Raw genomic sequence first — 27,256 nt, forward strand, 5'->3', positions numbered from 1 at the left:
TCAGTGGAAGATAAGGACTTCAAATTGGGGCATGTTGAGAAGTGCCCAGTAGTGGCATGTTGAGGAGGCTGTGGTTGGAGACACCAGTCCAGGGGACATGTCTGGCCTGGGATATACATTTGTCACAAAGGGAAAGCATCAAATCTGGGGGCAATCTGTGGAGAAAAACTTGCCAGGGTAGAACTCTGAGCCTTTAGGGCCTTCCCATCTCTGCCAGAGCATGACCATCTTCAGCACAGACGTCCATCCTGTCCCAACACCCTCCACCCAGACAGGACCGGGACTCTGTCGCTCATTTCACTCTTCCAAAAAGAAGCGCAAGTTCCCTGTGCTTCTTGTCTGCATTTCTCCTTTAAACATGTGCTACTTACTGCCTTGTGGGATCTCGACCATTGTTACTTTCCTCACAGTGCCCTTCTGCCTGACTTTCCACTACCTCTTTCCCCACTCCTGGAAAGCTCCTGGAGGTCAGGGTTCAGGATGATCAGAATATAACTTCTCCAGATGCCCCCACAGCACCCAACCAGCCAAAGACCTGTGGCATTTAAGTTAGGTTTGACAGACCTACGTCTGAATCTTGCCTCTGAAAATGACTGCTTAGGTGACCTGGCAGAGAGCGATTTAATCTCTCAAAGTTCTCTGAAACGAGTCATTCCTATTTGGTGTGTGATAGTGAGAATTATCCCAAACTGAATTGACTTGCTCCTCCCACAATCCTTCTGTCTCGGCCAAAGGCAACTGCATCCTTACAGCGGCTCAGCCTGAGCTGTCTTTCACTCTCTGACCCATCGTCTACCACTTGCTCACTCTGCTTTTCCAGTGCTGGCCTCCCTGTGGTTTTCTGAACACACCAGTCATGGGCCTTTGCACTGAGCTTCCCTCTGCCTGGATCGCCCCTTCTCCTGAAGTCCACCCACCTCTCTCCCTCACTCCTTCAGGTCTCTGCTTACATGTGGCCCCTCGCAGAGGCCTTCCTTGACCTCCCTGCATGGATAGCCTTCTCCCATCACCCTCTTTCCCCCTTTACCCAGCTTTATTATTTTTTTCATAGCACTAATCACACCCTAATTTATCAGCACATATATAACTTTTTTTGAGAAGAAACATACAGTCATAATTAAGAGAAGGGACTCTGGAGTCACACTGTCTGGTTTTGAATCCTGAATCCAGCTCTCCCAAGGTGTGAGACCTTGGGCAAAAAACTTTCAACTTGTGCCTCAGTATCCTCATCTGGAAGATGGGATAAGCATAATAATACTGTTCTCATAGCTTATGAGTTAATACTTGTAAAGCACTTTAGAACATAGTAAACAAAAGTATTCATTAAACTGTATTTATTGTCGCTCTCCCCTCAGTGTATCTTCCCCGAGAGACAGAGATTTCTGTCTGCTTTGTTCATTGCTGTACCCCTAGTGCATAGAACAGCCTGGCATAAAATAGATACTAAAATATTTATTGAGTGAGTGAAATCAACAAGATAATAACTGTTATGCATCTGGCAGGTGCTAGATGCATAACAGACGCAAAATCAATGTGGGTTCCCTGACTTACCTCACAGAGCTGATATGAAACCCAGTGAGCTAACAGAGGGAAAAGAGTTCTGCAAAGTGTCATACAAATAATACAAGTCATAATAAAATGAAAAACTACCATTTCCTGAGCATGCTCTGGATCCAGACTCAGCATTTGCATGCATGATCTCATTCTAATCCGCACAATTCTACAAGCTAGTTCATATTACATATTCCCTTTGCACAGATGAGAAAACCAAGGTTAAATCCCTTGCCCAAGGGCACATAGCTAGGATGGAGGGAAAGCCACTGTGTAGCCCAGTAATATCTTATTCTAAAATTCACTGCTTGAATCAGTTGCCAACCTGCTATCCATCAATATTTGCTGGAAGAATTGATTCAGGGAGCAGGTTTTTGGTATATTTAGGAAGAATTCCACAATATGCAATCTTTTCTCTTAGGAACCTATTAAACATATTTGCCTCTGGTCCAAGGTTAAATTCTGGGTCCTCCAAGAAATATTTAGAAAGAGCTTTCCTGCCCATTTTTGGTAGCAAAATTCCCAGAGCTCCACTCCCACACAGCAGCCCTCCTACAGGGCCGTATCCCAAACACAAACAAGTGTTTTCCAGTCTTTTCTAGGAAGTAGCCTTAAAACTGGGTGAAGCCCTATTTCCTGCTCCATGCCTCCCCTGCCCAGTGCCCTAAACACATAGTTCCACACTCTTAATTCTCTATGTCTGTTCCTCAGCTTCCTGGGACTCTTCTTTCTGCCCAGTGCTGTCTCTGGCCAGCTCTCCCCTCTATCACTTCTGAATCCTTAAAGGTGCTGAGGCAGCTGATCCCAGTGAGAAACCTGGTCCATATACCTTCCCTCTCCCTGAATCTCGGGTGGGGCAGTGCTGCCTTCAGCACTGATGAATTTTTGCCAACGCCTAAGCTGTCAGTTTCCAGGATCAGAGCTAAGCATTTATGTATGCTTATGCATAGAGGGAATGGAATCGATTAATCAATAAGCACTCACGAAGCCCTGAATCCCTGTGGGTGGCTGAGGTCTAGAGACTTTGAGAACTGTAGGGCTTCAAAAGGACCTTAAAGAAAATAATGATAAGAACAAAACAGTAATAATCTGTCCTCAGAACCATTCTTCATCCTCCCCCTGAAAGGCAGGGTGACCTCTGCAGATGAAGTTTCCCAGGCTCACATGAGAGATGATTTCCTGCTGGGTTTAGCCAATAGGAGGCACTAGTGGGAGACTGGGGGGTGAGACAAAGGGAAAAGGCAGGGTATTCCTCCTCCTTCATCAGTGTCTTGATAATGGCTGTGTCTAATCTACAGCTACAGCTCCTGCTGTGGGTCCAAGTTCAGCCAGACTCTGGGCTCCAGAAACAACACCTTTCCCTCTTCTTCCTCCTGCTAAGGGGCAGATGATTTCTTGATGCCTTATCTCTGGGTCGTATCACTGTCCCCTGTTTGGCTTCTCAGCCTCTCCATAACCTCTGCATTAAGTTCCCTCTGCTGTAAATACTCACAATGGTTTGTCTTCCTGATTGGACCCTGACTGATCAGGGTAGTTAGAATAGTTAAAACTTACACACAGCGTAATTAGAATAGTTAAAACTTACACAGTAACTTACTTTGGGCCAGACACCATTTTGAGTGCATTTAGTAAATTAACTTATTTAATTCTGCCATCTGAGGAGTGATTATCTTTTACAGATGAGAAAACTCAGGCACAGAGAGTTTGATCTACCCTAATGAGATACCAAATCTAGATGGCACATCAAAAATTGCCCAGGAAGCTTATTAAAAATAGAGGAGGTGATGGATGCCATTCTAGCCCTACTGAGTAAGACTGGCCAGACTATGGGGCCTAGGGATAGAGATTTAATAAGCTCTCCAGGTGATTCTGCTGCAGCTAACCCAGCTCCCCTCTGTGAACTGGTATTTAGGAAACCCTGACCTCAGTTTGGTGATGAGGACACAGATCCCGATCAGGAATTCAACCTGCCCACAGTTGCATAGCAAGCTCAGTGGCAGACAAAAACATCACCAAGGACAGTGCTTTCTGCTACTTCCACTGCCTTCTCCTTCAAGGTCACATGGCTGTTTCTGATGTTTGGACTTGCTCTTCCTGGGAGCCATTTGAAGTCACTTCTTATTAGAAATGTTTTGGAAAATTCAGTGTATAAACAGATGTGTATCCAGGATTGCTGAGTGGTTGATCAGTGTTTCGGAAAAGGAAAAGGGAGGCAGTTTAATCCACGTAATCTCTTATTTTCAGTCCTTTCTGAATAACTCAGGGAGACAGTTAACCCTTCCCTCATTCTACCCTCCCCAACCTGACCAAGACTGCAGTTGGGCCAAGAACCTGTATTTTTCAACAGGGGCCCAAGGTGATCTGCCAATTTAGAAAATATGGTCAAAATCCAAAAGGTTAAGAATCTGAATGAACCTCTGTAATAACGTCAACCCCATGAGGGTTGGATTGTTGCCTTCCCACCACCGTCCTGCTGTATTCCAGCACCAACGACAGTGCCTGGCACACAGTAGGTACTTAATAAATATTTATTGAATGAAATAATAATTTTTCTTGCATTCTGAAAATATTTTCTGTACAGTTACTCACTAATCCTTACAATGGACAGAACAGATCTCACAGTCCTCATTTTACAGAAAATGAAACTGAATTCAGAGACTGGGTGATTTACCAGGTCACACAGTTAATGAGAAGTGTTGGAAGTTCTCTCCATAAAATTCTTCCCAGGTGATGGTGGTAAGAAGGAACACAGGTGGAACAATGCAAATATGGATGCTGAATAAGGCAGAATAGAGGTTAAATAACTCGATAAGGATAAGAAATTCTAGCACTTATCATTGGAGGAGGAGATTAGAGATTGAAAGATTCCAGGGGGTACACAAGTCCTTCTATCTCTGGACTCTTAGCTTTACTGTCATTAAATTCAAGCAGTCCTCACCTGCCTCCTATATTGGTAATAGCAACCTCCACTCATTCCTTATTCAGTGCTAAGTGCTTTGCACATTTAAGCGCTATTCCATTTAATCGTATCATCTCTCTCCTGGACTGTTGCAGTAGCTTTCCTTAGTCACCCTCCAATCTGTTTTCGCACTACTGTCAGACTGATCCTTTACAACTGCCAAGTCTGATCACTCTGCATCTCTGATTCAAATCCCTAGATGACTCCCCACTCTGCTCTGTCAAGGTCCTGCCTGGTCTAGGCCCCACCTATGACCCCATTCATTACATTCAAGAAAGATTTATTGAGGGCCTACTATGTGTCAGATGCTATTTTGAGCACTGAGGATGCAATGGTGAATCAAATAGACAAAGTTCTTGCCTTTCATGGAGTTTGTAATAAAAAGGTAGAGAAGAGAGGGGAGGGTATAGCTCAGTGGTAGACTGCATGCTCAGCATGCATAAGGTCCTGGGTTTAAAAAAAAAAAATTAATTGCCTCCCCCCCCAAAAATAAAATAAAATAAATTAAAAATGTAGAGAAGCAAATAAACAAGATAATTACAGACTATTGAAAGTGGTAAGAAAAAAAAGTAAAGTAATAAAATAGTCACTAGAGAGGCCCATTTTTGATAGAATGGTCAGAGCACACGTTGTGAGGAAGCAAGAGTAAAGCTAAGAGCAAGGCTGAGAAGGAGCTAATGATGCAGAAGCTAGGAGTAAGTATTCCAGGCAGAGGGAACAGCATGCGCAAAGGTTCTGAGGTTGGAGACTTCTAGAAACCAGGAACAGAGAAGTCAGTGTGGCTGAAGCCAAGTGAGTCAGAGAAAGAGAGGTGAGGTGAGATTAGACAAACAGGTGAGACCCAAAGACCATATAGGGTTCTATAGCCATGGAAAGTGGTCTGACTTGTATGCAAGGATAAAAGGAAGCTACTGAAGAATTTTAAGCAGGCCTGGTTTACATTTTATAGCAATCCTTCTGGCTGCTGTATGAAAATGAATTGGGGCAGGAGGGATGGAAGGAAGGGACGAGAGAGGAGGCTGGTGCTACATCCAGATGAGAGACAACAGACTTGCCTGGGACAACAGTGGTGACAAAGGAGATGGAGAAAAGCGGTCAGATTCTCAATAGAGCTTTGGGGTAAAACTGACAAGACTTGCTGATAGATTGATTCTGAAGTTGAAGAAAAGAGGAATAAAGGCTTTCCCTTAGGTCTGAGGCTTGGATACGTAGTGGTGCCATTTACGGAGATAGAATCAGGTAACAGAGGAATCATGCATCCCCTCTGGACTGTGAAGCTGGAGAAGCTGTGAGACAGCAGGTGCAGGTGTTGAGCTGGCTGTGGGCTACTTGGGTCTGGTGCTAAGAGGTCAGGCTGGGTTGGAGATACAAATGTGGGTATCTCCAAACAGGGTACTCAGAGGCAGTGGATTAGCCCCGAGGCACTCTGGCACTCTGGGTAGAGGAGGAGGGATTAAGACCTGTCAGGAAAACCAGAAGATTGAAATCAACAGAAGAAAGAGTTTGAGAAAAGAGGAGGTGGTCAGCTAAGTCAAATCCTGCTGGGAGGCCATTAAAGATGTGGTCAGAGATATGTTCATTGAATATGGCTATTCAGAGTCATTGGAAGAACAGTTTCACTGGAGAATCAACCCAGAAACCAACCTGGATTAGACAGAAGAGTGAGTTGGAGGTAAGGAAGCATGTATAGTATTGACAATTTTTTTCAAAATTTCCTTCAATGGGAATAAGGAAATGAGGTGTAGCTGCAGGTGTGTGGAGTCAAGTATGGGCTGTTTGTTTGTTTTTTAATGGAATTTACTAGAGCCATTTTCTCCAAACTTTAGTCATCAAAGAATCATCTTTGTTTTTGCCCCATCCTTAAACCATGGGTACTCTATACTTAAAGTTTTTCTTAAAATCAACTCACTTTTAATTTAAACAAATTTACTTTGAACATTTATTTTAAAAAGCAATATTACTACATCAAATGGGAAACCAATAACACTTGCCAGGAATGGAAGGTAACTGATTTAAAACTCAGCACAATGAGAATAAAACACAATGTCATTAAATTCTATCTGGATATTATTGCCTGCTAGGGGTTGAGCCTGGGACCAGCTCTGTTTAAAAAGGGAAATCATTAAGCGGTAGATACTAAAGATGTATCAACATCAAAGTGAGACCTTCTCCTCCAAGGACTGAAAGAGAATTAAAAGGAAAATAATTTTTTCTCTATGTGATTTAAACCACGTAATACCAGGCCTACTCTGGGGAACATGTCTTAGAATATTTCTCTTTTTTTAAATTAAAATATAACTTGCACTTAGTTGAGTACACGTATCTTAAACAGCCTAATGACTTATTACATATGCATATACCACTGTAATCACCACCCAGCTCAAGATATAGAATTTTCTAGCAAGGAGGACAGTGTCAGACATTAAACATAACAAAGGCTGTGTTCTCACTGAATTTACAGTTTGCTCCTCATGATATACTGAGTGCTTAGGACAGTGCTAGTATATAGTAGGTGGTCTCTCTATTTCTTCCTTTTTGGATTTTCTATATCTATATTTTTTCTATTAGTTTTCTATAAAGAAAGTGTGTTATTTGTGAGTTAAAATTTAGTCTTATCTGAACTCTAATTTTCCAGAGTGTCTAATCCAGAACCCGTCAATCAAAACCAGAAAAAAATCAGGCTCTCCCTTTGGATATAAAACTCAGGACTGAGAAAACAGAAGTATCCAAACAGCAGAATCCAGGAACAATTCTGTCTGAGATGCAAACAATTTTCTTGATCCCCAATTCCCCTCCCCCACTAACCTATATTTTGTAGGCCCTTGCAGCAGCCTTTGCTTTCACACCCTCACACACAATAGCTGAGGACACCAAAGCCGATTTGTCCTCCCTCCTCAATAAAATAGTGACAGCAAGACAAAACATCACCAACAACTCTTTAAAAATTTAAAGAACCTGATAAAGTCCTCCATTCACAATCTGCCATGGAAGGAAATCGCCTCTGGCTTGTGCCTCTGTGGTGCCTCACCTTTCCCAGACACCTTCTGGACAAACCCCACCCCATGGTTTACCCTTAGCTGCTTGCAGGATGCTGTTAGAGCCCCTCGCTGGGGGAGCTGGAGGATGGGGAACCCCCTTAAATTCAGATGAGTGAAACTAATGAGTTGTTCTTCAAGCACATTAAGGATCAAAGCCTGAAATCTGAAGCTCTGGCAAGAATACAGCCACCTGCGGGCCTGGGTGGGCCCCAGCCAGGAGGCCCTGGATAGCAGTGCCAGGTGCTATGCACGTGGACTGAGCCTGCCTGTGACAAGACAGGTGTCAGGACTGGCCTGGAAATGCCAGGTCCCCAAGCTGATGTGGCAGGAAAGGAAGGATTCGGAACCATTGTAAGACATAAACCACCTCAGAGGGTTTGCCTCTTTGAAGGCAAAGATGAGAATGGCTATCTAAGTGGAAATCAAGGATTTTTGCATTAACCACAATGTTCTTTTTTCTTATTATACGAAAAGACACTAGACGTAACATTTTCAAAAAGTTATACATAGGAAAAAGACCAGAAGCATAGAAGCTAAAACTCCAGCATTGGTTATTTGGTTTTGTGAGAATATGATTGTTTTCTTCTTATTTTTTCCCTCCCCTCCACCAATTCTTGTATTAATTTAATTGTAACTTGTACAAACACATTTTCAATTCTCTTAGATATATACGTCAGACTGGAATTGCTGGGTCATATGGTAATTCTATACTTAACTTTTTGACGAACTGCCAAACCATTTTCCACAGTGGCTGGACTGTTTTACATTTCTACCAGCAGTGCATGAAGTTTCCAGTTTCTCTACATCTTTGCCAACACTTGGTATTTTCCATTTTTTAAAAATTAGCCATTTAAAAAAATAGCCATCCTAGTGGGTATGAAGTGGTATTTCATTGTGATTTTGATTTGCATTTCCCTAATGACTAGTGATGTTGAGCATCTTTTCATGTGCTTCTTGTCCATTTGCATGTCTTTTTTGGAGAAAGGACTATTCAAATCCTTTGTCCATTTTTAAAATGGGTTATTTGTCTTTTTATTGTTGAGTTGTAAGAGTTCCTTATATATTCTGGATACTAAACCCTAATCAGATACATGATGTGCAAATGTTTTCTCCCATTCTGTGGGATGTCTTTTCATTTTCACAATAGTATTCTTTAAAGCACAAAAGTTGTTTTTTTTTTTTGAAGTCCTATTTATCTATGTCTTTGGTTGCTCATGCTTTTGGTGTCATAGCTAAGAAATTCTTGCCTAATTCAAAGTTATGAAGATTTACACCTATGTTTTCTTCTAAAAGTTTTACAGTTTTATAGGTTTTTGATCCATTTTCATTTCATTTTTAAATATGGTGTGAGGCAAGAGTTCAGCTTCATCCTTTTGGATATCCAGTTGTCCCAGTACCATTTGTGGAAAAGACTATTATTTTCCCACTGAGTGGTCTTGGGACATTTGTTGAATATTAGTTGCTACCACTACAATATCGAATAGTAAGAATGATAGCCAGCTCCTTGCCTTGTTCCTGGTTGGGGAATAGTTCTATTGTTTCACCATTTAGTTTTGTTTCATACGGCGAGATAGACTAGGAACAGGAATTTCCTTTTAGTTCTGGTTTACTAGTGTTTAATCATATGGTGTTGAATTTTATCACCTACTTTTTCATGCAGATATTGAGATGATCACATTTTTCTCCTTTAAACCACACAGTGTGGTATATTACATAAATAGATTTTCTGCTGTTGAAAAGCCCCTGCATTCCTGGGTTAACCAATTGCAATTATTTTCTACTCTGAGTTCCTTTTCTAGCTCCCTGTCTCAGATCATGCTTTGGAGGGGTAATGTCATTTCCTGCCCGGCTCCTCATCAAAAAACTCCAGTTTCTTAGTTGAATGTTCTCCTAGGAGCCTCCAGAAGCTTGGATTTGCTCATTAGTGATGGGGGGCGGGGTGGTGGTAACCAAGAGGCTCCAGGGCAAAGCCTAGTGCTTTAGGGTGTGTATTTGCTACTGAGGAGCCAGGTGAAAACTATGTGTGGGGCAAGCAGCAGTCTCCCAAAGTCACCTACTTTTGTCTTTAAGCAACAGAATTCAAATTCTCTGTCTTTGTTTGTAAAGTTTATTCTGTCTCATAAACATTTTTCCCGTGAGAAGTATAATCATTTTGTGTCCTGAGCACTTTTTACTAGCCAGGCACTGTGCTCAGTGCTCTTTACACATCATTAACAATGATGCCAGCTACCATTTACTGATCCTTTACCTAGTTCTAGGCACTGGGCTAATTGTTCTACAAATTGTGTTTCATTTAATCCCTTTAACCTCCCTATGGGGTGGATGTTGTCATCTCTAATTTACAGATGAGGAAACTGAGGCTGAGAGAGGCGAACTTGCAGACGGTCAGAATACAGAGCTGAGGTTCAAAGTCAGGTCTGTCCTGTTGCAGAGCCTGTGCCCTTAACCACTGCTGTACATGCTATGGGTAATTAGCTTTGTCAGCCCCAACTCCCATGATCAGGATGAAGTACTCACAGTTCCCTGTGACCAGCGTGTGACTGAGCATTGCCAAGTGTGATTGGCTGAAGTCATATGTGGTCTGATTGGTCTCAACGTCAGGCCATGGACACTTGCTCACGTGAGGTGTTCTGCAGTAACAGCTCCCTTAGGGAACTTCGTGAGTACTTAAAAATAAAACAGCTTTATCTGAGATAAATTAATCTACCATACAATTCTCCAGTTTAAAGTGCACAATTCAAAATCTTTTGTATACTCATAGACTTGAACACTCCTCACCATAATCAATTGTATAACATTTTCATCACTCCCAAAAGGAACTCTGAACTCATTAGTAGTTATTCATTTCCTCCCAAACTCTCCAGTACCAGGCAACCGTGAATCTGCTTCTGTCTCTACAGATTGTCTGTTCTGGATATTTCATCTAAATGGAATTATACAATATATGGTCTTTAGTGACTGGCTTCTTTCACTCTGAATAATGTTTTCAAGGTATATCCATGTTGGAGCATATGCCAGTACTTCATTTCCTTTTATTTTCAAGTAATGTTCCACTGTATGGATATACCACACTGTTTATCTGTTCATCAGTTGATGGACACTTTTTGGCTATTGTGAATAATGCTGCTGTGAATATATATAGAGAAAGAGGGTCTTAGGTGGACATGTGTTTTCAATTCTCATGCTTTGCTTTTTATACGGTATATAAGTATTACTTATTTTAAGAGAATCTCTGCCCATGTCCAATTCAACCTTTTAACTGAAAATCTCAAGAACAACACATTTTTAACAAGCAGCTGAAAAATGTGCTGGCAGCAGGTTCACTCACCAACTACAAATGTGTGAATGAGGTGGAAATGGTTTCCCAAGCAGGGATCACCCGTTCTGCATTCAGGGGCTGTTAACAGCTGCACCTGGATTGAGTCAGACCCTGGCACATCAGAGGCCCAGTTACCTTGGAGGTGGAAACCCCTCTGGCTGGTGTAGCTCATCCCAGTGCATCCAGAATTAGCCTTCCTTCTGCTCCCACTGCAGCCTTCCCCAGCTCAGTAACAGCAACTCAGTGCAGGTGCTGAGGCCAGAAACCTTGAGGTGATCCCTCTCCCCTCTTTTCTTTCTCTCACATTACAATCCAGCAAATCCTGTTGGTTCTATCTTCAGAATATTCCAGAATCTGACCCCTTTTCACCCTGGATTATGGCAATGGCCCCCATTGGCTCCCTGCTTCTGCCTTCGTCCCCAGTCTGTTCTCCTCATGGACCTTCCCTGGGTCTTAGGAGGGGCTTGTGTTAGTGGGCTTGAATTTAAGCTTCATTAGTCTTTTGGTACATATCTGCGGTAGGCAGGATAATGACCCCTCTAGAGAGGTTCACATCCTAATCCCCGGAACCTGCAAATATGTTACTTTTCAAGGCAAAAGGGACTTTGCAGATGCCATTACATTAAGGATATCAAAAAGGTAACATTATCCAGGATTATCAAGGTCATCCCAATGGAATCACAAGGGTCCTTATTCATGAAAGAGGGAGGATCAGAGATGGAGCAGATGTGCTGATGGAAGCAGTCAGAGTGATGTCCTGTGAGAAGATAATCAATCATCGTGGGCTTTGAGGATGGAAGGGAGTCATGACTCAAAAAATGCAGGGAGCCTCTAGAAGCAAAAGTAAGGTGAGTTCTCCTCTACAGCTTCTCTGGCAAGAATGTGGCCCTGTCAACACCCTGATTTTAGCCCAGTGAGACCTGTTTTGGACTTCTGATTTCCCAAACTGCAAGACAATAAATTAGCGCTGTTTTAAGTCACCAAGTCTGTGCTAATTTGTTACAGCAGCAAGAAAAAATGAATACAATACACTTGTACTTTCATGCATTCAACAAAACTATAATGAACACCTTCTATTTGCTAGGTAATAGGTGCAAGAGATCCTGGAGTGAATAACCAGGTGGAGTCCCTGTCCTCGTGGAGTTTATATTCTAATGAGAGAAAACAGATAATAAACACATAAAAATGGGCTACATCAGGTGGTGTTGAGTGCTGTGGAGAAGTCCAGAGCAGATTAAAAGAGCCAGAAATTGATGGAGCTGGGGGTTTCGGTGAGGATGGAGTAGTGGGCTCCAGATGTCAGGGAAGGCTTCTTCAATAAAGTGACATTTGAGCAGACACAGGTCAGTCTCAAGGTATGGGAGACAATTTTACACAGAAGGTGCAAAGGCCTTGAGATAGGAAGGCACTTGGTGTATTAAAGGAATGGCAAAGAGGCTACAGTGGCTGAAGCAGGGTGAACGGAGAGAGAAGCAGAAAGCGAGATTATAGATAGAGGAGAGAGAAGAGGCCAAATCACGAGGAAGTCTTGAGGCGACAGTAAGGATTTTAACTTTTACACTGAGTGAAATGCAAAGTCCCTGGAGTCTTTTGAGCAGAGGAGTGATGGGATTTGACTTAAAACTCTAAAAGGATCATCCTGACTGCTGGTTAGAGAATGCAGTGGAGGGAAGCCAGGATGGAAGCAGAGAGACCAGGGAGGAGGCCCCTGCAGTAATGCAGGCAAGAGATGATGCAGTTTGACCCAGTGTGGTAGCAATGGGGGTGGTATAAGTATAGGAGTCCGGATATATTTTGAAGGTAATGATATATAATATGCTGAAGGATTAGATGTGAGTGGGAGAAAAAAGGAGGAGTCAAGGAACTCCAAGTTTTTTGGCCTAAGCAATTGGAAGAGTGGAGTTGACATTGACAGAGATGAAGACCGAGAAGGAAGAAGGTACAGTGGGGAAGATCAGTGTTTCAGTTGTCTACTGCAGCAAACAAACAAACAACAAAACTTAGTGGCTTAACAATGTTTTATTATTTCTCTTGAATACATGGGTTGGCAGTCTGGTGGTTCTTCTGCTAATCATGCCTGGGATAAGTTAAGTGGTTGAGTTATCTGATAGCCCATTTGGGGCTGGAAGGTCCACAACAGCCTCCCTTACATGGCTGGAGCCAGGGCTAGCTGCTGGCTGGGACACCTCAGTTGGCTCTCCACATGGGTTCTCATCCTCAATGAGGTGAGCGTGAACTACGCCATACTGGTCTCAGCGTTCCAGAAAGGGTAAAAGCTGCAAAGTCTCTTATAGCCTAGGTTCTAGAATTCATACTCTATCACTTTCTAATGATCAAAGCAGATACAAGGCCAGCCCAAGTTTAAGAAGCTGGGTGATGAAATTAATGTTCACATTGCAAATGGGCATGGACACAAGGAAGGTGTGATTCATGGGGACTATTACTATAATAATTACCACAATGAGTAATTGGTTTATGGGCACAACTTTGAGATACCTTTTAGACATCTGGGTGGAGAAGTCAAGTAGACAGCTGGATACATGAGTTTGGAATAGAGAAGAGGAGTTCAGGCTAGGGATATCAATTTAGGAATAATGCTAAGTAATTGAATCCATGAAACTACAGGAGATAACCAAGGGAGGGATTGCAGATAAAGAAAATGTTTAAGAACTGAGCCCTGATGCATTTCAACTTTAAGAGACTGGGCAGATGAAGAAAGACCAACAAAATCGACTAAGGAGGTAAGAGAAAATGGAGGAGAGGGTGCCATTCTGGAATTAAGGAAAGAAAGTTTTGCAAGGAACAAGGAGTCAAATTCTGAGTCAAATTCTGCAGCTGATGGATTGAGCGAGATTAGGACTGATAAATGACCACTCAGTTTCCCACAGTGGAACTTTCTGGTGAGCTTTCATAAGAGACATTCCGGTGGACTACTAGGGGAAAGGATTGGAGTTGGTATGAGAAAGGATGGGGCACAGAGCATGGGACACATGCTCAGACGCGCTTTTCAGGAGTTCTACTGGGAAAGGGAGCAGAGAAACTAAGTAACAGTAAGAGGGAGATATGGGATCAAGATGGGAATTTTTTCCCAACATTTTATTACTGAAAAATTTCAAACACACCAAAAAGTTGAAAGAATTTTATACTGAACACCTAGACCCACCACCTGGATTCCTCTGCTAACATTTCACTATATTTGCTTTATCACATATATGTCCATCTATCTACCTATCTATCCATCCCCAAGATAGGTTTTTGGTTTTATTGAACATTGATTCATTACAGCATGACTGAAGATTCTGGGGAAAATTAAGTGGGTGGTAGGGACTGATGATGCAGAAGAAAGTTGCAGGGAGGATTATTAATACTATGGGCTGAGTGGGAAACAGGGGCTAGGATCTAGTGCCAAGTAAGGGATTGGCTTTCAAAAAGGAGCACAGACGGAACTGTCATCGTTACAGGAATGAAGGTGGGGCACGTGGGCATAGATGCCGGGAGGTAGGTGCATGTGGGTGTGGGAGCTTGTGGAAGTTCTCTTCTAATGAAATCATCAGGTAAACACAGGGGGCAAAGGAAGTGTTGTAAATTAGAAGAGAGAGGAAAAAGATGTGAAATAATCTTCTAGGAGAGTGGGAGGGTGAATGGTCTAAGAAATACAGGACAGTTGCCAAGCAACCCTGGGGGTCCATCTGAAGTTAATGGTCAGGCATTTGAAACAACTCAACATGGTTTTGGGTTTTCCTCAGCCCCCTTCAGCTGCGTGGGTGCAGGTACAGAGTAGAAGAGTTAGATTTAATAATTTTTTCCAAGTGAATACAGCAGAGGATGTATATAAAAGAATGACTACAAAGAAGTTTAGGATGTATATAAAAGAATGACTGTAATGCTGGACCCTGGAATTTAACCCACACAAAGAGGGAGGTGAGGAATGACAAGAGTAAGAGACAATGGAAAGGTGGTGGCGTCAATGGATTGCAGATCCCAAAAGGGTCAAAGAATTGCTGGAGTTGGAATTGCAGAAGAGTGGGCTGGAGTTGGAGGTGGCAATTGGTGTGCAGGATGCTTGAAATTGAGATTATGGAGGGGTTGCAGTTACTGGAATGATAAGGTCAAGGTTATGGCCATGAGAATTAGTGGCCGAGGTGAGGTAGAGGACAAGTTTATTGGGGAAGAAGAGACAAGGGCATAGGGAATTTTTTTTAACAGTGTTAGTGAGATACACTTCACACAGCATATAATTCATTTGTTGAAAGTGTACAATTCAATGGTTTTTGGCATATTCACAGAGTTGTGCCAATCCATCACTACAGTTAATTTTAAAACAGTTTTACTACTCCCCAAAGAAACCCATACTCCTTTGCCATGAATTCCTATTTCTCCATGTTCCCCAGCCCTAGACAGCCCTTACTGTACCTATGAAATTGCCTCTGAACACTTTATATCAATGGTATTTTATAATATGTGGTCCTTTGTGACTAGCTTCTTTCACTTAGCATGAAGTTTTCAAGGACCACCTTCTTTGTTGAAATCAGAATGATTAAAGAGCCCAAGTCAGCTCCAATAAAGACAGGTTTACTCTGGGGAGTCCAAAGAAAGGAGACGACAAGGCTGGCTATAAGGACCTAGAACCACAAAGTCAAGAAGCAAGGTTGTGCCCCAGGACCACCAGGCTCTCTCATGTCTGCCCTTCCTCTCCCCACTCCCTCCCTCTCCCTCACCTCATGACTGGCCTCCAAAGCTCCAGCACTCCACAGTCTTTCCCGTCATGCACACTATGTCATCATCTAATTGACTTCATCTCTAGATCCTAAATTTCCGGGACAGGGAATATGACTGGCTCAGCCCGAGAGCTGGTGTCACCTGGGTCTTTGTCCACTCCCAGCCATGGCTGGGGTGGTGGGGTCATGAGACACAAGATGGCAGCTAAGGCAGTGGGTTCAGATCCTCTCAAAACTGATGTGACTGAGGAGGCAAGGAGCAGCCTGACTGGCTCCCCCAGGAAGCACAGAAAAGAAGGCAGGGCATCTGTGCTTGGATGTTCCCCCAGGGCTGCTGTGGTGGAGCTCAGTGCTCCGAGCCACCCACGGGCTCCCTGAGCCTGGGGAGCAGTTACTGGCTCTTCCACACCTCCCCACCTATCCTGCCAATAAACCCTCACTGCTCTCACACGGTCATCTGGGCAGGCAGGATCCTGCCTTGCTGCCTGAGAAAGCCTGACGAAAACACTTTCCTCTCACAAACCAGTGCTGGGGATTTGCTGAGACCTTTCCCTCTCATTTCACGGAAACTTCAGTGTCAAAAAGAGGTCAGTCCAACCACAACTTTACCAAAGCTCCTGAGCTGATTCTCATGGAGAAGACAAAGAGAGAGGAAAATAAGAGCAAAGGAAAGGACTCTCTGAATCTGGGGCGGGGGCGGGGTGTTTGAGGGTAATTTTATTTTATTTTTAGGAAGTATTATGATTAAAAAATATACAACTCCAGCCAGTGTCAACCTTCCACATGAGAGAAGGAAAATACTCAACTCCTGTCCATCCTAGCCATCAGGCCAAGGGGGAAAACAATTGAGAAACACATGTGAAGTTCAGCCCAGAGGTACAGGCTCATGAAAAAACTGAGACTTAATCATAGGACTACAGGATGCTTCTCCTCCCCCCAACACCTCATCACTCATTACTTAGCCTGTTCACAGCAGTGCCTCTTTCTCAGTACTTCATGTCTGGCTGTAAAACTGAAATATATATATATTTAGAGAGACAGAGAGAGAGAGAATACTATAAGGCAAAAACACAAATTGAAGACACAGAGCAAGCATCAGAATCAGACTCAGACTCAGATATGGCAGGGATGTTGAAATTATCAGACCAGGAAAATTTACAACAATTTTGATTAATATGCTTAGGGCTCTAACGGATAAAGCAGACAGCATTGCATGATGAAATGGACAACATAAACAGAGAGCTAGAAATTCTAAGAAAGAACCAAAAAGAAATGCTAGAGATCAAAAACACTGTAAAAAAAAAGGAAGAATGCCTTTAGTGGGCTTATTAGCTAGTCTAGACACAGTTTAGGAAAGAATTCCTGAGCCTGAAGATACTTCAGTAGTAACCTCCAAACCTGAAAAGCAAACAGAAAAACCTTGAAAAAACAGAACATAATATCCAAGAACTGTGGGACAACTACAAGAGGTTTTATAAATGTGTAATGGAAATGTCAAAAAGAGACGAAGAGAAAAAGGAGTAGAAAAAAATATATGAAACAATAGTTACTGAGAATTTCTTCCAAATTAATGTCAGACACCAAACCACAGATCCAGTAAGCTCACAGAACACCAGGCAGGATAAATGCCTCCCAAAATTGCACCTACGCATATCATTTTCAAACTATAGAAAGTCAAAAATAAAGAAAAAAATCGGAAAGAAGCCAGAGGGGAAAAAAGTCATTTACTTATAGAGGATCAAAGATAAGAATCAAATCTGACCCTTTCTCAGAAACCACTCAAACAGGAAAAGAATAGAGTGAAATATCTAAGGTGTTAAGAGAAAAATTCCACCAACTTAGAATTCTGTACCCTGTGAAATTATCCTTCAAAAGGAAAGGAGAAATCAAGATTTTTCAGACAAAAACTGAGAGAATCTGTTGCCAGTAGACCTAACTATATGTTGTTTACAAGACACCCACTTTAAATATAAAGACATATATAGATTATAGGTAAATGGACAGAGACAAATATACCATACTAACACTAATCAAAAGAAAGCAGGAGTAGTTATGATTTTAGACAGAGCAGACTTCAGAGCAAGGAAAGTTTTCAGGGATAAAAATGGGCATTGCATAATGATAAAAGGATCAATTCTCCAAGAAAATATAACAATCTTCACCTTATAGATGTTTAACAAAAGAGCATCAAAATATGGGAAGCAAAAACTGATAGGACTGCAAGGAGAAACAGATTAATCCACTATTATAGTTAGAGAGTAACATTCCTCTATCAGAAATAGGTCCAGCAGGCAGAAAATCAGTAAGGACATAGTTAAGTTCAACAATACCATCAATCACCACCAATAAGATAAATATCTATAGATTACTTCATCCAACAACAGTAGAATATACATTCTTCTTAAGCTCATATGAAACTACAATCAAGGTAGATCAGATTCTTGGAGATAAAAAAACACCACATTTCCAAATAACACACAGGTCAAAATTCAAGATAAATTCTAAAACATTTTGAACTAAATGAAAACACAACTCATCAAAATTTGTAGGATGCAGTGAAAGTCAGGCTTAAAGGGAAGTTTATAACATTGAATCATGTATTAGAAAAGAAGAAAAGTCACCTAAGCTTCCATCTTAGGAAACCAGAAAAATAAAAGAAAAATCCAAAATCAGGAGAAGAAAAGATATAATGAAAACCAGAGCAGAAATAAATGAAATTGAAAACTGGAAATCAATAGAGAAAATCAATAAAACCAAATGCTGGTTCTTTGAAAAGATCAATAAAGTCAATGAGCCTTTAGCCAGGCTAACTGGGGGAAAAAAAGAGAGATGATACAAATTTCTAATATTAAAAATGAGAGGGGACATCACTACAAATCCCAAGGACATTAAAAAAAGAATCAAGGAGTACTATGAACAACTCTATACCCGCAAATACAATAACCTAGATGAAATGAACCAATTCCCTAAAAGAGACAATCCATCAAAACTCACACAAGAAGAGGTAGACAATCTGAATAGGCTTATATCAATTACAGAAATTGAATCAGTAATTAATAAACTTTCAAAACAAAGCATCAGACCCAGATGGATTCACTGGTGAATTCTACCAAACAATTAAGGAAGAAATTGTACCAGTTCACCACAATCTCTAGATAGAAGCAGAGAGAATACTTTCTAACTCATTCTATGAGGCCAGCATTAATCTAATACCCAAAACAGACAAAGACCTTACAAGAAAAGAAAACTATGGAACAATATCTCTCATGAACGTAGATGCAAAAATCTTCAACAAAACATTAGCAAATCAAATCCAACAATGTATAAAAATGATACATCATGACCAATTGGGATTTATCTCAGGTATGCAAGGCTGGTTCAAAACTCAGTTAATGCAATCCATCACATCAACAGGCTAGAGAAGAGAAATCACAGGATAATATCAATAGATGCAGAAAAAGCACTTTACAAAACTCAACACCCACTCATGATAAAAATTCTCTGTAAATAAGGAATAGTGGGGGACTTTTTCAAGTGAATAAACAATATCTGTAAAACACCTAAAGTTAACATTATGCTCCATGGTAAGAAACTTGAGGTTTTCCTGCTAAGATCAGGAACAAGGTAAATGTTCCCTCTTACCACTGCTTTTCCACATCATACTGAAAGTCCTAATACAATAGGACAAGAAAATGAAATAAAAAGGATACAGATTGGGAAGGAAGAAATAAAACTGCCCTTAAAAAAAATCTTTTTAAAAAAAATTTTGGGTGGGGGAGGTGATTAGATTTATTTATTTATTTTCTGAGGAGGTACTGGGGATTGAACCCAGGACCTTGTGCATGCTGAGCATGCACTCTACCACTTGAGCTATATCCTTCCCCCAAAACTGTCTTTGTTTGCAGTTGACAGGATCATCTATGTAGAAAATCAGAAAGAATTAACCAAAAAAAAAAAAAATTTCTGGAGTAAGTGATTATAGCAAATTGCAGGATATAAGTTTATTATTTTTAAAGAAGTCAATCACTTTCCTATATAGCAGCAATGAACAAGTGGAATTTGAAATTAAAAACACAATAACACTTTTGTTAGCACCCCCAAAATGAAATACTTAGATATGAATCTAAAAAAATATGTACAAGGTCTATATGAGGAAAGCTACTAAAAATTTAAAAAAATTTTTTTCTTGGGGGGAAGGTAATTAGATTTATTTATTTTTAGGGGAGGTACTGGAGATTGAACCCAGGACCTCGTGCATGCTAAGCATGCACTCTGCTACTTGAGCTATACTCTCCCCCTGCCATCTACAAAATTTTGATCAAAGAAATCAAAGAAGAAATAAATAAATGAAGATATACTCCTTATTCACGGATAGGAAGAATTAATATTGTCAAGGTATCGGTTCTTCCCAACTTCATCTATAGATTCAATACAATCCAAATCAAAATCCCAGCAAGTTATTTTGTGAATACTAACAAACTGATTCTAAAGTTTATATGGAGAGATGAAAGATCCAGAATGGTCAACACAATATTGAAGGAGAAGAACAAAGTTGGAGGACTGACACTACCTGACTTCAAGACTTAATATTAACCTGCAGTAATCAACACAATGTGGTATGAGCAAAAGCATAGACAAATAGGTCAGTAGAACAGAATAGAGAGCCCAGAAATATACCCACGTAATACACTCAACTGATAGTCAACTGATCTTTGACAAAGGAGCAAAAGCAATACAATGGAGAAAGTAACAGTCTTTTCAACAAATGGTGCTGGAATAACTGGACATCCATATGCAAAAAAAATGAATAGAGACACAGACCTTACACTCTTCACAAGAATTAACTCAAAATGGATGTCAGAGCTTAAGGTAAAATGCAAAACTATAAAACTAGCAGAAGATAACATAGGAGAAAATTTAGATGTCCTTGGGTTTGGAAATGACTTTGTAGATAAAACACCAAAAGCATGATCCATGAAAGAAAGAATTGACAAACTGGACTTCATTAAAATTAAAAATTTCTGCTCTGTGAAAGACACATTCAAGAAAATGAGAAGACAAGTCACAGACTGTATTTGCAAAAAAACTATCTGATAAAGGACTATTGTCCAAAACACACAAAGAACTCTTAAAATTCAACAAGAAAACAACTCAATTAAGAAATGGGCAAAAAACCTGAGAAGAAAATATACAGACAAAAAATAAGCATATGAAAAGACGTTCCACATAATATGTCCTGAGAGAAATGCAAATTAAAGCAACAATGAAATACCACCGTACACCTCTTAGAATGCCCATAATCCAGAATGCTGATAACACCAAATGCTGACAGGGATGTGGAGCAACAAGAACTCTCATTCATTTTAGCCAGAAGCCTAACTGCAAGGGAGTCTGGGATGTGTAAGGTTCAGCTTTCCTACATCTCCAACTAAAAGAGGGTGAAGAGACCCATGCTGAGAGAGCCAGTCCATAGTATTCACTACACCCTCCACAGAGATGGGATCAAATTACACTTCCAGCAACACAGGATCTTATCACCTCTTTGAGCTTTAACAATCCAATACATGAAAAACAGTACCTTATTGTTTTAATTGGCATTTCTCTTATTTTGGGAGAGGCTGAGCATCCTCTCTTACAGATGATTACAATGTGCATCTCTGTGAACAAAATTCAATATGAGTGCTGCCTCCAGGAGTTATGTAACATGGTAAGCCCGTAATATAGTTACATACCATGAGTTTCCTTTTGTGAATTCTTCAGCTCCTTTGCCCACATGCTGGTTTTCTTTTTTTTTTCTTTTTTTTTCCACGATATATTTAACTGGAAACACACAAGGGGTCTGAACATATGGCATCTCCAGTGCCACAGTTTTCTAAACCTACACCTTACCTAGTATGACGGTTAATTTTGTGTCAACATGATTGGGCTAAGGGATGCCCAGATAACTAGGAAAACATTACTTCTCGGTATGTCTGTGAGGGTATTTCTGGAAGAGATTAGCATTTGAATCAGCAGACTAAGTAAAGAAGACTGCCTTCATCAATGCTGGTGGACATCCTCACATCCAGAACAGAAAGGAAGAGAAAGAGTGAATTTGCTTTCTGCTTTAGCTGGGACATCCATCTTCTCCTGCCCTCAAATATCTGCAATCCTGGTTCTTGGCCTTTGGACTTGGACTGGGACTTAGACCACTGCCCCTCCTCTCTGCCGCCCTTCTCAGGCCTTTGGGTTTAGACTGGAATTTCATCTCTTGCGTTCCTGAGCCTCCAGCTTGCAGACAGCAGACTGTGGGACTTCTTGGCCTCTGTAATCATGTGAGCCAATCCCTCACAGTAAGTCTCATTCTATACACCTATATCTATCCTATTGATCCTGTTCTCTAGAGAACCCAGACTAATACACTTAGTGACTCAACAACTTTTTTCCCTTTGTGTCATCTCCCTCCCAGGGGATGGTCCCTGTGGAGGGTAGGGAGGAATAACCTCAACTTAAACTGTCACAAGCATTTCAAGTTCTGGAGCTCTAGAACTTAAAAGTTAAATTGTATTCAAAGTGTTTCTCCAACACGAAAGTTTACACAAAATTCTAGTTTGCCTCCTGCCTGCTGCAGATTTAATTACGAATGCTGGATGGATGGATGAGGACACAGTGTGCCTAGTGAGCTGGGCAGCCATTCCTGCCTGCTGGGCTTGCATTCTTGTGGTTTATAATGTCTTCTTGGGTGAATAATAACCTTGCATTCATGCCAGGCCTTTTGGTCTTTGTTGATGACCTATAGAGGCTGGAAGCCTAAGATCTCAAATTCAACAGCAAGCCTTTTAAGCCTGGTCAATCAATCAGGCCATACAGAGGCACAGAAAATACAAGCTGCTGATGCAGATGGACCTAAGTATGCAGAGGAACACACCGCTTGACTGGAAGTGTGGGGTAAAATTTTTTTTTTCTTTTGAAAATGTCCAGGCTAAGAGGCTTCAGTGCTCAGTGGCAGGGCCAGCTAGCAAGGATTGTATGTATGGACTTTCCTCTAAGCCCTGATCTGATGCACCAAATTCCATCATTACATACTCATTCCTTCGGCTTAAACCTTCCCCCAGTAAACCAGCACTCCCTCCTGACTTGCTGATTGTTTTTCACTTGGTCAGGTTCAAAGTTTCCTAGTTATTTTTAATCCTTTCCTCTCTTCTCTTCCTCCTCTCCCTCATCCAATTAATCATGAGGGCTTTATAATTATTTCTTCAGAGCATCTCTGGGGAAGGCTTGCTGGAGTGGTAAGAGTATTGGTTGTGTGACCTTGAGTAAGTGAGTCAAACTCTCTCAGAGCTTCAGTTTCTTCATCTGTAAAGCAGAACTAACAATATTCTACCTCACGGGGTTTTTTGTAAGGATGAAAAATAATGCATGGTTTTATTAAAGCACACACACACACATGCATTCAACACCATCTCCCCAGAAGCCTCTTTGGCCAACTAGTATCAAGCCAAGTAATTTATAAGATTTTTTGCATATATTATATTTTAAGACACACAAATAATGCATGGTTTTATAAAAAAGATGATCATATTCCCTATTTTGAAAAAAGAAACATGGCCCAAGTTGTTCTTTTCCTTTCTGTCCCCTCCTCCACGACCCTAATTCAGGTCATTATTAATTTCTGCAACAGCTTCTTAATTGTCTTTTTTATATATAACCAGTCCCCCTCCCTCTGCCCCACCTGAAGCTTCCCCCTTTCCAGAACATCCTCCTCCTCATTGCTGCTGCTGCTGCTCAGGTTAATTTTTCTACAACACTCTATGGATTTTGATCTCCTCATGCTCAAAAATCTTCAGTGGCTCCCATTGCCTTGAGTAATGAGTCCAAACTCTTCAGCTTGGCAGTGAAATGTCTCTCCTGAATGGACCCAAACCTAGTCCAGTTCAACAAGCATTTCCCAAGCAACCAACTGTGTACCAGCCTCAGGCTTGGCAAAGGGATGGGGATTCGACAATCACTAGGAGTTTATTCTCCTCCACCATCTAGTGGGGAGGCAGACAATGAAAAGACATTTTCTGTAATGCATGGTAACAGCAGGATAAAGGGAATCCCAACATGCTGTTAGAACTTGAGAAAGCATCTACCTTTCTGGTCACGTCCTCATCTCCTCTCATCCAAATCCTCCCTATTCTGTATCCTGCACGTATCATGATTCTATCTTTACCCCCAAGTAGGTAGGTCCTGGTGATTCAGATAACAACACTGAAAAAGCACCTGCTGCCCATTATTGCATTCATTTATTGCACCACTGCCAAGACTACATACTCTTCAAGGGCATCAAAAGTAGAATGGATAAATCAATTGATACATTCACCCAGTGGAACACCGCACAGCAATGGGAATGAATGGGCTACAACACAGAATAACATGGATGAATCTCATGGACGTAAAGTTGAGTCAGAGAATCCAGACACAGAAGAGTACATACCATTGTGATTCTTTTCACATAAACCCAAGTACAGGCAAAACTAATCTATGGTGTTAGAAGTCAGGATACGAAAGTTTCATGAAACAATGCTTACTCTTACTATTTATGATGTGTTCTATTGTTTCTTTTTTGTCCCTGTTTTTTTTTTCTTTAAAGTGCTGGTCATTACCCAGTGAACTGACCTGATAAATGATCAAAACCTACGTTCTGAAAAACACACTGCTCTAGAATTACCTCCATTAGAAAAAGCAAACTATGTAGCCCACCTTCAACCCCCACTTTTTCCTCGAGCTACTGCTTCATGCCATGCTTGCCCTCCCCAAGAGAGCTTCTCTCCACACTGCTGTCCCTCCTCCCTCCTTTCTTCTCCTTCTTTCTTCTGGCTAATCTTGACTTATTTACTGCCTTATTTACCCTCTGGTCACCAACAACCCCCATGTGGCCAATGCAGAAGTCACTTTTTTTTTTTGGTGGGGTGGGTAGGTAATTAGGTTTATTTATTTTTTAGAGGAGATACTGGGGATTGAACCCAGGACCTTATGCATGCTAAGCATATGCTCTACAACTTGAGTTATACCCTCCCCCCAGAGGTGACTTATCTGCCAGCTCTGACTTTGCTTCTCAGTGGCATTAACCATCTCCCTTGGCATCTGTGATGGTTAATGCTATGTGTCAACATGGCGGGGCCACAGTGCCCAGGCATTTGGCCAAACACTGTTCTTGACGTTTCTGAGGGTGTTTTTGGATGACATTTACATTTAAATTGATGGACTCTAAGGAAAGCAGATTACCCTCCATATTGTGGGTGGGCCTCATCCAATCAGCTGAAGGCCTGAATAGAAAGAAACAGATAACTGACCTCCCTTGAGCAAGAGGGAACTCTGCCAGTAGACGGCAGTTGGACTACATCTGCAACACTGGTTCTTCCTGGTTTGGCAATAAACTGCCTTTGGATTCAAACTGCAGCTACTTCCTGAGTCCCTGGCTATCTGGCCTCCCCCACCAGATTGTGGATTCACCAAGCCTCTGCAACCGTGTGAGCCAATTCATTAAGATAAATCTCTTTCTCTATATAGTCACATCATATGGGTCTGTTTCTCTGGAGAATGTTGACTAACACAGCTTCTAACTCTGCACTCCTTGGTCTGCTCCTGATTCTTATTTATTTAGTAAATAGAAATAAAATTTAAGAAATAAACCAATATTTGTACACTGAATTATTATTATTCTGTCTCTTTAAACAATCCATTTCCCCAGAGTACCACCCTCTGACTGAGTTCAGTGGGGAAGTGCCTCTACCATCAGGTTTCTGAATGCCCATATTCTGCCCCCAGTGGATTCACAAGGTAGTTTTCTGGACTCTACTTCCTCTTCCCCACATTTTGACTTGTTAATTGGCAGATGCCATCCACTTACTAGCCATGAGGTCCTCAGCAAATTATTTACCACTCTGCTTTAGTCTCTTCATCTGTAGAATGGGGACAAAAGAAGTACCTACCTCATAAAGTTGTTGTGAGGATTAAATTAAAATGCTCAGCACAGAGTAAACATTAAGCAGATGTTTGCTAAGCCAGTGTTCTTTCTTCTAGAACACTGGTGTCATCTCACCAGCTCCCACACTGTCTCCTCTTTAAATGGCTATAATAGTTAGCTATTACTATATAATAAACCATCCCAGTACTCAGTGGCTTGAAACAATTGCTCATAAGTCTGTGGTCCAGCTGAGCAGTTCTGCTGTTTTGAGCAGGCTTGGCTAATCTCAGCTGGGCTCATTCATGTATCTATAGTCAGCTAGCAGGTCAGCTGGTGGCTGGCAGGTCTAGGATGGTCTCATCACATGACTGGCAACTGGCTGGCTTTTGGTTGGGCAGCAGGGGTGAGTGGGCCATGATGCTCCCGCAGTCTAACCTGGGCTTGTTTTCATGGACAAGGCAGTGTGTCAAGAGAAAGAGCAGAAGCGTGTAAGGCTTCTCGGGGCCTAGGTATGGTACATGATCACTTCTGCTGCATTCTATTGGCCAAAGCAAGGCTAGTGCAGATTTAAGGCCTGGGCAAATAGACTCTACCTTTCAGATGGAGGAACTACAAAGTCATATTATAAAGGGTGAGGATACAGGGAGGGATGAGGGTGGCCAGTTTTGATATTAAACTATCACTTGAGCATTGATGCCTGGTGGGGAGCTCAAAATAGATTTGTCAGTTGAGAAATTATGAGTATCACCTCCCAGCTTTGAGGTCAGATCCAACTGGATTCAAATGCCAGCTCCACCAACTATCTGTGAGGCTTTTGGGTGATTTACTCCACCTCCTGAAGCTTTAGTTTACTCATAGAATTGTTGTGAGGATCAAAGCAGGTAATGCGGGGAAGGGGCTGAGCATACGCAGTGTGCCTGGCACACACAGAGTGAATATTCAACAAGTAGAGGTCATCTCATCCTTAGAGCACAAGACTCATCCTGGGCTCTGTTGAATCCTGCCTCTGCTTCCAAGGCTGAGATGGAAACCAGGCCAAGCAGGAGCGTGATTTCAGACGGGGAACCATGAAATGGCAATTACAGAGTAAGAGCTTAATTATAGTTCTTTGGGAAAAGAAGTGAGGAATGCAATCTGGTGGGCAGAGGGGATGGGGCGGGGGAGGTGCATGGCGGGGGGGTGGGGTGGGGAGGGGAGAGACAGAGGGAGGCCCAGGAAGGAAAAGCTGAGCCACTGGAAAGGAGTCTCCCTCATCCCCTAAAAGACAATGTTAATGACATTTTTATTCGATGTTTTGTTTTTGCTTTGATTACAAAATTACTGTGTTGACTTTATGGAGTTTAAAAAATACACAGACTGATGGCATTATGCTAAGTGAAATAAGTTAGACATAGAAAGACAAGTAACATACGATCTCACTTATATGTGAAATCTATAAACAAGACAAGACAAAAACCTGAACTCATAGATACAGAGAACAGACTGGTAATTGCCAGAGGTGGGGGTTGGATGAAGTGGGTAAAAGGGGTCAAAAGGAACAAACTTCCAGTTATAAAATAAGTAAGCTATGAAATGTAAAGTACAGCATGGTGGCTACAGTTGATTGAACTGTAGTGCATATCTGAAAGTTGCTAAAAGTAGATCTTAAAACCTCATCACAAGAAAAAAATGTGTAACTATGCATGGTAATGAATATCAACTACACTTATTGTGGTGATCATTTAACAATACATGCAAATA

General features: G+C 41.5%; 1 protein-coding gene and 1 long non-coding RNA gene across 3 annotated transcripts in view; one reads left to right on the top strand and one right to left on the bottom strand.

Moving 5' to 3' along the window:
• CDH3 (cadherin 3) overlaps positions 1-27,256 on the bottom strand; it is an 87,009-nt gene that overhangs the window by 41,083 nt on the left and 18,670 nt on the right. The gene's annotated exons all lie outside the window — the stretch shown is intronic.
• The window catches only part of LOC141578663 (uncharacterized), a 48,825-nt gene that overhangs the window by 5,416 nt on the left and 16,153 nt on the right, over positions 1-27,256 (top strand). The gene's annotated exons all lie outside the window — the stretch shown is intronic.

Source organism: Camelus bactrianus, chromosome 9 (genome assembly GCF_048773025.1).
Source record: "Camelus bactrianus isolate YW-2024 breed Bactrian camel chromosome 9, ASM4877302v1, whole genome shotgun sequence".
Taxonomy (NCBI): Eukaryota; Metazoa; Chordata; class Mammalia; order Artiodactyla; family Camelidae; genus Camelus; species Camelus bactrianus.